Source organism: Dipteris shenzhenensis, chromosome 24, assembly GCF_047967505.1.
Source record: "Dipteris shenzhenensis isolate YYH24624 ecotype China chromosome 24, Dip_SZ_1.0, whole genome shotgun sequence".
Taxonomy (NCBI): domain Eukaryota; kingdom Viridiplantae; phylum Streptophyta; class Polypodiopsida; order Gleicheniales; family Dipteridaceae; genus Dipteris; species Dipteris shenzhenensis.
The window spans coordinates 32780942-32789387 of NC_141619.1; positions in this window are offsets into that span (position 1 = coordinate 32780942).

The following is an 8446-nucleotide window of genomic DNA, read 5'->3' on the forward strand; positions in this document are numbered from 1 at the left end:
GCAAGATGTGCGTCATCTGCGAAATGGGCCGGAGTATGATGAAAGGGAAAGATTTGCCAAAGACTTTTTGGGTTGAAGCATGTAACACTGCAGTTTACATCCTCAATCGTAGCTACACGAAGGCTGTGAACGGGATGACTCCACTGCAAGCCTTTTCTGGTAAGAAACCTTCAGTTGCACATTTCAGAGTTTTTGGATGTGACTGTTTTGTGCATATCCCTGGTGCTACCAGGACCAAATGGGAACCGAAGAGCCGGAAGTGTGTTTTCTTGGGCTACAGTGAAGAGGCGAAGGGTTACCGTCTCTATAACCCTGTTACCAAGAAGGTAATTGTAAGTCGCGATGTGGTCTTCTCAGAACAGCTGCATCAATTGGAGGAGGATGCTTCCTTCCTAGACAACCAGGACTAGGATATCCATCCAGTACCACCACCAATAGCAGACCGAACTCCCCCAACGGTGCTTGGGAGAATTCAAGACAAAGAAGATGAAGAAGAGCCTGTAGAACCACAACAGCAACGGCCATTCCCGAAGTGGGTAAAGCAGCTTTTGGACAGCAGAGAACCTCCAGCCATTGAGGAGGAACCATCCGAACACCGCCGGTCCAAGAGATTAGAGGAGCAAAGAAGGGCGCATGAACACTTGGTCAACTATGCTTTGATGACAGAAGTGGATCCGTGCTAATGAACCCAAGTGTCTTGAAGAGGCACAGGGCGATGATAGGTGGATGGAGGCTATGCAGTCGGAGTATGGCTCCATAATGAAGAACAACACTTGGGACCTTGTGGATCGACCACCAAAATGCAAGGTAATCGGAACCAAGTGGGTGTACAAGATCAAGTACAAGTCCGACGGCACGTTGGATAAGTACAAGGCTCGGCTCGTGGCAAAAGGATTTGCATAGGTACATGGTTTTGATTATCAAGATACTTTTGCTCCCACAGCTCGACTAACCACAATTCGCAGTGTTTTGGCTTTAGCTGCCCAGGGAAGTTGGCCCGTGTTTCAGATGGATGTGAAATCTGCCTTTTTGAATGGAGATCTCAAGGAGGAGGTATACGTGGAACAACCACCAGGTTTTGAGATCCCCGGTTCAGAAGGTAAAGTCTGCAAACTGAACAAGGCACTTTACGGGCTGAAACAGGCCCCACGAGCATGGTACCAGCGAATTGATGCCTACTTTCTACAAAACAGGTTCAGGAGGAGCCCATCTGATGCAAATTTGTATATCTTCAGAGAAGGAGGCAGGTGTATAATCGTGGTCCTTTATGTGGACGACCTTGTCATAACAGGGAACCATGAAGAGAAGATCTCGCAGACGAAGCATTTGCTAGGAAGAGAGTTTGAAATGACAGTGATGCATTTCTGTTTGGGGATTGAAGTTTGGCAGGAGCCGAAACAGATCATTTCACAGCTGAAGTATGCTGGAGAGATACTGAAAGCATTTGGCATGGCTGAGTGCAAAACAGTTGGTACCCCTATGGAGGTTGACAGGAAGCTCTCAAACGAGGATTCATCACCACTGGTGGATGAAGCGCAGTACATAAGACTTGTGGGCAGCTTGATTTACCTGTGCAACACATGGCCGGACATCAGTTTTGCGACTGGTGTACTAAGCAGGTTTTCCAATAAGCCCTGGGAGAACCATTGGAGGGCAGGGATGCGGGTGCTGAAATACATCAAAGGCACACTTGATTATGGCATCACGTATACCAAGGGCAACATCTTGATCAGATTCTGTGACTCGGATTGGGCAGGAGACATGGACAGCAGGAGATCAGTGACAGGGTACTGTTTCTCACTTGGATCTTGAGTTGTGTCATGGGTCAGCAAGAAGCAACCCACAGTTGCTCTTTCTTCTACCGAGGCCGAGTACAAATCTGCATGCTTTGCTTCTTGCGAAGCAGTGTGGTTGAGGAGGATTTTGGGGGACATGGGTGCAGTGCAGAACAAGCCTACACAGTTATCATGTGACAATCAGAGTTGCATGGCGATTGCAAAGAACCTGGTGTTCCACGCTCGCACAAAACATATTGAGATTCAATATCACTTTGTACGCGAGCTGATCATGGATGGAGAGGTCGACTTAGTGTACTGTTCGACTGTACTGTTCGACTACAGAGAATGCTGTGGACAGGCTTCACGAAGGCTCTTGGAAGAGACTTGCTGGAGAGGCATCTTCATTGACTTGGCATTGGGCCGAAAAAGTAAGTTCACTTGCAGGTGGACATTGAGGGGGGGTGTTAGATATCAATGCTCCACTCTCATGTAACTACGCGGGAACTAGCTAACTCTACTTGTAAGCCCCCCATATGAGGAGAAGGCATTTGAGTAGCTCGGTTATCCGGTAGGTCCTGGTTTGGACACCAGATGGGGGCCATGTGTGGCCTGATGGCTGGACGGCTTCAGATAGAGTTGGCACACCGCCAACTAGGCTACATGCAAGTGCGGGAAGTCATCCCTTGACTGACCGCACTGAGGGTAGACGGAGCATTTCCCGGGGCAGCCCACTCTCAGGTTGCGAGGCCCGTTTGGAGCCTCAGATGATCCCGGATGGCTGTGGGCTGAACGACAACCGTAGGTTAGTTGCTCTGTTTTGCGCACCGGTTCTATCGTATGGTCGGTGGCCTATTTCGAGACCAAACTCCAGTCGACCGTTTTGGGCGGATTGGGTCGGCCACCCAATTGAGCCTAACTGACTACGACTGGTGGCTATATAAGAACAAGCCCATGAAGCCTATTTTATCACTGGCTATAGCAACCTTGATTCCTTAGCATTCAGCCTCCGTCTTATACTATTTCCAGCACGCCATCGAAGCTTGTTTCACAGGAGCGCACGGTTGGGAGGCAGCACCATCTATTGTATTAGTTCTACAGTAATCAAATTTTTGATTCTCCATACTATCTTGTTTTCTCTCTTGCGTACGAGATCCTGTTTTCTATTGAGCACAGACATTTTATTATTTTCTTACACATATTAGGATCCCTTAAGCAATCATAGTTTAATGTTATTATAAAAACATTAGTAACTCATCAAAGAGTGAAGGATAATGGAACAGTTGGAAGCATGTAGTTATTGTGATACCCTAAAGAGTTTTACTAGTGAGATAAAAAAGTGTGTCATTATAGGATTTCACAGGAAGTGCACAACAATTCCTATTAGGGCTATCTGCCAAATAAAGGAGAACCCAATTAATAAATTATCATAGAATTTAATCTAACTTACCTCTTGAATATTAAATAAATGCACCATAGTTAATCAAAATCTTATCAAATCTACATACCTATAAACGCTTCTAATAAAGTCACTGAATAAGAGCCCATTTTTCCTTAAAAGATACACATATAACTTTCTATATATAAGAGAACCTTGCAACAATTATATATTAGGATAATGCACATTTAAACTTAAAAAATATACATATAACTCTATATCTAAGAGGCCTTTCAACAATCATATATTAGAAAATAAAGATATAGCACTATATAGAACCAACATATTTATATTGATATATATATATATATATATATCTTTGTGTGTGTGTGTGTGTGTGTGTGTATAAATCCATGTATGTGAGAAAATTTAATGAATTACTTAAAGTAAATATTAGATAACAAGGAAGAAATAATTAAATAAAGCAATTGAATTAATAAAGGAAAACACACTTGCTTTACTAAAGGAGAAAATAAAATAAAGAATTAAAAGTACTTAAGTTATAAGAAAATGTATATAAGTAAAAGTGAGAGAGAGAGAGAGAGGGGGGCAAAGAGAGAGATAAAGAGAGATAGAGAGGGGGGGGGAAAAGATATATAATATATATATATATATATAGATAGATAGATAGATAGATAGATAGAGAGAGAGAGAGAGAGAGAGAGAGAGGGAGGGAGGGAGAGGGAGAGGGAGAGGGGGAGAGAGAGAGAGAGAGAGAGAGAGAGAGAGAGAGAGAGAGAGAGAGAGAGCGAGAGAGAGCTAGGTGTGAAATCAGAATAATTATATATATAAATAAATGTATGAATGAGACAAAGATGAAACCTAAAGTATAAATAAAAGAGGACAATTTATGTAACATTATATATTGCACTTTAAAGTAAAGAAGAAATTAAGAGGTTACCATAACTAGCTTACAAGGGGACAACCAAATTAAAAAGAATTAAGCAAGTAAATAAATAGGATTAAATTATGTATATAACCTTATGTAAACAAGGACCAAAATAAATAAATAAATGAAGTACAAAAAAACTACAAGCCCTAAATATATCGAAGAGGAAAAAACTACAATTAGAAGTCTATATAAAATATAGGAAAAGGATTGAACGGGATGAGTGAGTGTGAAAACGTAGAGAGATCTAAAAGAAATAACTACATGTAAAATCATAAATGAAAACTTTTATAAATGAATTATTAAATTAAAAAAGTCAACCAAAAGGTTGACAAGACCAACAAGCATGTAAAAAAGCATGCAGCCGCCGTGATGATGCCCCGTAAAGTGTAAGAGAAGTCGCTGCGACCTCGATCTAAAACCAAAGAGCAAGCCTAACAGGCTAAGGAGCGAGCACATAAGGAGAAAGAACAGTTAAGAGAGGTATCGAGTCTGTGCATCAGACAGACAAAAACTACTTTTAGAGCACAATAAGGTGAAACAATGTGGTAAAGACCAGGCCTAGAGAAGAGATAAGTAGTCAGGATAGCCAGCGGGGTTGCAATGAAGAAAAAACAGTTAGGCTGCTTGCTAGCCAATGCTATTAATGTAATGTATCTTCGTAGCAAAACATGTGAAGTTTTTAAAACAAATCCGGTTACGTGCGGGACTATACTCTTAGGTAAGGGAAATGCTTGCAGTGAAAATCTGATAAGCAACAAGAACAACAAGAAGGTGATGGCTTGGGAGAAGGTCATAGGCCCTCAATAGCATAAGTACGAGTTCTAGTATCTACACAAAGCGGGAAGTCTATCAACCTGAGTGCTTGAAGTTGCCAATGACTCGAGTTTTTGCAAGGGTGCTATTCAAATCTATCAAGGATGAGGGCACACACAATCTAAGTAGGTAAAACAGAATAGAGCAGCAGCAACCCAAGGGGAGTGATAAAGCTTGGCATAGTTGGAGCTAGAGAGAAACGAGCTAGAGCAAAGGGATAATGAGGAAGGGCAAGAGCTAAGTGTAGTTGAGGAGGAACACCCGAGCAAAAAGTTGATGCAGAAGGAAAAGGGGTTAAGTGCAGCAATGGAGGAGAGGTGAGAGTGGAGCTGTTGTGAGATCGATGAGGGAGAAGAAGTAGAGGGGCAAAAGATAAGGAAGAAAGTGCGCTTGGTGCCAAGCAAATGACGAGCGAAAGTGGGGCGGTGGCCAAGAAGAGGTGGTAGGTTAGATAGTCAAGCATGAGCGGTGAGCAAGGGCATGTGCAAAGGCTAATAATTATGAGTGTGTGTCTTGGGGATAAGGAAGAGGGAGGGGGGGTTTGGTTTAGAGGTACATAGTCACATAACGTTAGGGGTCTTTTTGGCATGTTTTAGGGTAACCCTTGTCATTAGTAAAATGACAAAAGGGAGCTAAATTAGAAAATCAATTATAGAGGATTAAAAAACAGGGTTAGATACCAACTCAGGGGTCAAATAGCAAAGAGCTTAACGAGTGTTTTAAACTTACCAAAGAGTGGACATAGAACACTATTAAATTTATCACAAGGAGAAATATGCTAGGTCAAGAAACTTAGAGAAGGGAGGGGGTAAAAGATAATACACCTAAAAAGCACATCATAAATTAGAGTCAAAAAAATCAAGAGAACTACATAAAGAAATGAAGAATGATAAAAAACGAAGGTTGCTGAGAAGGAGGCTGCTGATCAGGATGAGGCTACTCATCAAGCTGATGATCAGGCTATGGCAGCTGGTCATTAGGCTACTATGAAGGATGAGGTTGCTCATCAAGCTGCTACGAAGGCTAAGGCTTCTCATCAAGCTATTGTGAAGGCTGAGGCTACTCATCAGGCTGTCACTGGATCCTCACTAGAAAGCTTCTCTTCCACTTTGGGATTGTCCTCAGCCCACTGCTCCTTCCCTTCAACAACAATAGGCTCCTTGCTTTCGGAAGCACTAGCCCTAGATCTCACTCTACATCTCCCTTGGGATACTTTATGAGCATAAGTTGATAGCTTTTCTATGACCATGGATCTATATCCATCGACATTGAATGATGTAAAGCTATCCTTTGAAACCTACAATCAAGAAAAATAATAAAAAAGATTAGATTATAATTGTTTCATGATGACATTTGTACAAGAGTCATTATGAATATATAGATTTATATACTTACCCTATCTGGTGGCGGATCTGCAAAGTAAGTATCTAATAAATACTTGGCATGGATCATTGTCCTCCACCCACATGAATGGGGATCATCCTGTTGTGGTGCCTGCACAAACTTAGCAACATTAGGATATGGTTTATATAGTTGAGGAGGCCAAAAACATCATTGAACGTCCACAAATGTCCTTACCTTTTAGTCAAAAATCTCAACACTATCAAGTAGGTCCACATTTGGAGGATAATGATGCAAGACATCCAATAACCTTTTTATGCCTATGCAAGATAAAATCCTATTGTTAGAAATGGTGAAGTAACGACTTAGAGCTTTATTTATATAGGGCTATATTAAATAAAGGAAACATACAGATCAAGGTCCTTATGTGTTTCATAGAGAGAATTCATATGAAAGGCTTGTTTTTGTTGAAGATCAATACACACTAGGCTCCAATGGTTGTTGTAAAAAAAAGATAGATACATCAATCAACATTACAATAAAAAATGATAGAAGAAATGAAGTGAAATGTATTATTCACTTACTGAGGAGGGTGGTAATAAGATGAGAGTGATCAAGGTGAAGTCACAGTGTTTGAACCACTTAACAAGATCAGTCGTAGGAACCTTTGGATTTCTTAGTAAGGGAGATATGCAAGGATCAAGTACATGAACCTCAAGTTGTTGCCGCTCTTTTAACCCTCCTCTGTACATGATGCTAGTAAAAATATTATTATCAGTGCATTGTATAAGCAACTGAGTCCATATCATTAATTAATCAAGAAACTCAACCATATTCATCACCTAAGCATGCAGATCAATTATTTGAGAACCAAAAAAAGAATTGTATCTGTCACCTCACCCATTCGCCCCATGACATTAAAGCTCCCAAATAGTCTTGGGTTAGTGTTATATGTCTCACATAAGTGGCATCTTGAAACTTGAGGATAATATTTGATCCCAACTGCATTATCCTTTCATTATTTTTAATGTCCCTTAGGGCAATCTCTTGGATGAATTGCTTATTGGTAGCATCCGTCTGCTCTATCATGACCTCCTCATAAGCAGCCTTGCCCCTTGTATCCTTGTTGTGTGTTACCTCCACTATATTCATACCAACATCCTTTGGTTTCAATATCCCTCATTTTGAGGTCCACCCAATCGCAAGGACGAACGAGTTTGTCGTATCTATAACAAACTCTCTTAAGTGTCTCAACATCCTTCACCATCAAGGTGACCCTATGGCTATGTGCATCAACAATCATGCAATCCTAGAAGATTTATAACATCCAATCTTCAGTTGCCTCTTGGAGGGCCAACAATGCAGACCTATGCCGTCTATAACCTAACTGATTGTCACTACAGATCTCCCTCACAAGCCTTTGGTATTGCATATCCCATGGCCTTTTGTGTCTTCCTTATCTCCCTAAGCCTACTTCAAAACAAACTACCCTTGGAGCAAACTTCATACATGTGCCCAAGAGAGTGATTTTGAGTGTTGGGGGGATGCCCAAGTTCCCAAATTGCTTTGTTGAGCACACTAGAGCTATGTCTCCAGATTTTCCCAACGTGTTGCAATTTCCAAATACACTTAAAGACTCCAAAGAATATCCCCAAAAAAAACTTTGTGCACAAGTGTGCCTAAGATAGAGATTTGCACAGTAGGTAACACGACTAATAGACCAACATGAGTACATTAACTCCAATACCATCTTATACAAATTTATTTTTTTAATGCCTGGCAATAGGCCAAATCATTTTGTAAGCACAATCATGGGATTGTGCCTAAGAAAGAAATTTGAGGGAGTGGAGGCCTGGCCAACAGGCCAAATCACTTTCTCAAAGCACAATCTTGAAATTGTGCTTAAGAAAGCGATTTGACCTGTTGGCCAAGCCTCCACTCCCTCAAATCTCTTTCTTAAGCACAATCCTGACAAAGTGCTTGAGTACCCTTGGGTTGAATAATTTCTTAGGCTCAATAGTCTAAAATTAAAAATATTTCCTTTTAGATCAAAGGGATCCAGGAAGAGTATCCCAAAAAAGGAGGCTAGATTTCACCTCCCAAATTGTGTCCAACCAAAATCCTATACCAGGTAGAATCATCACTCTTTTTGTCAAAAGTCATGTTGCTTTGGTGGTTTAATTTTGA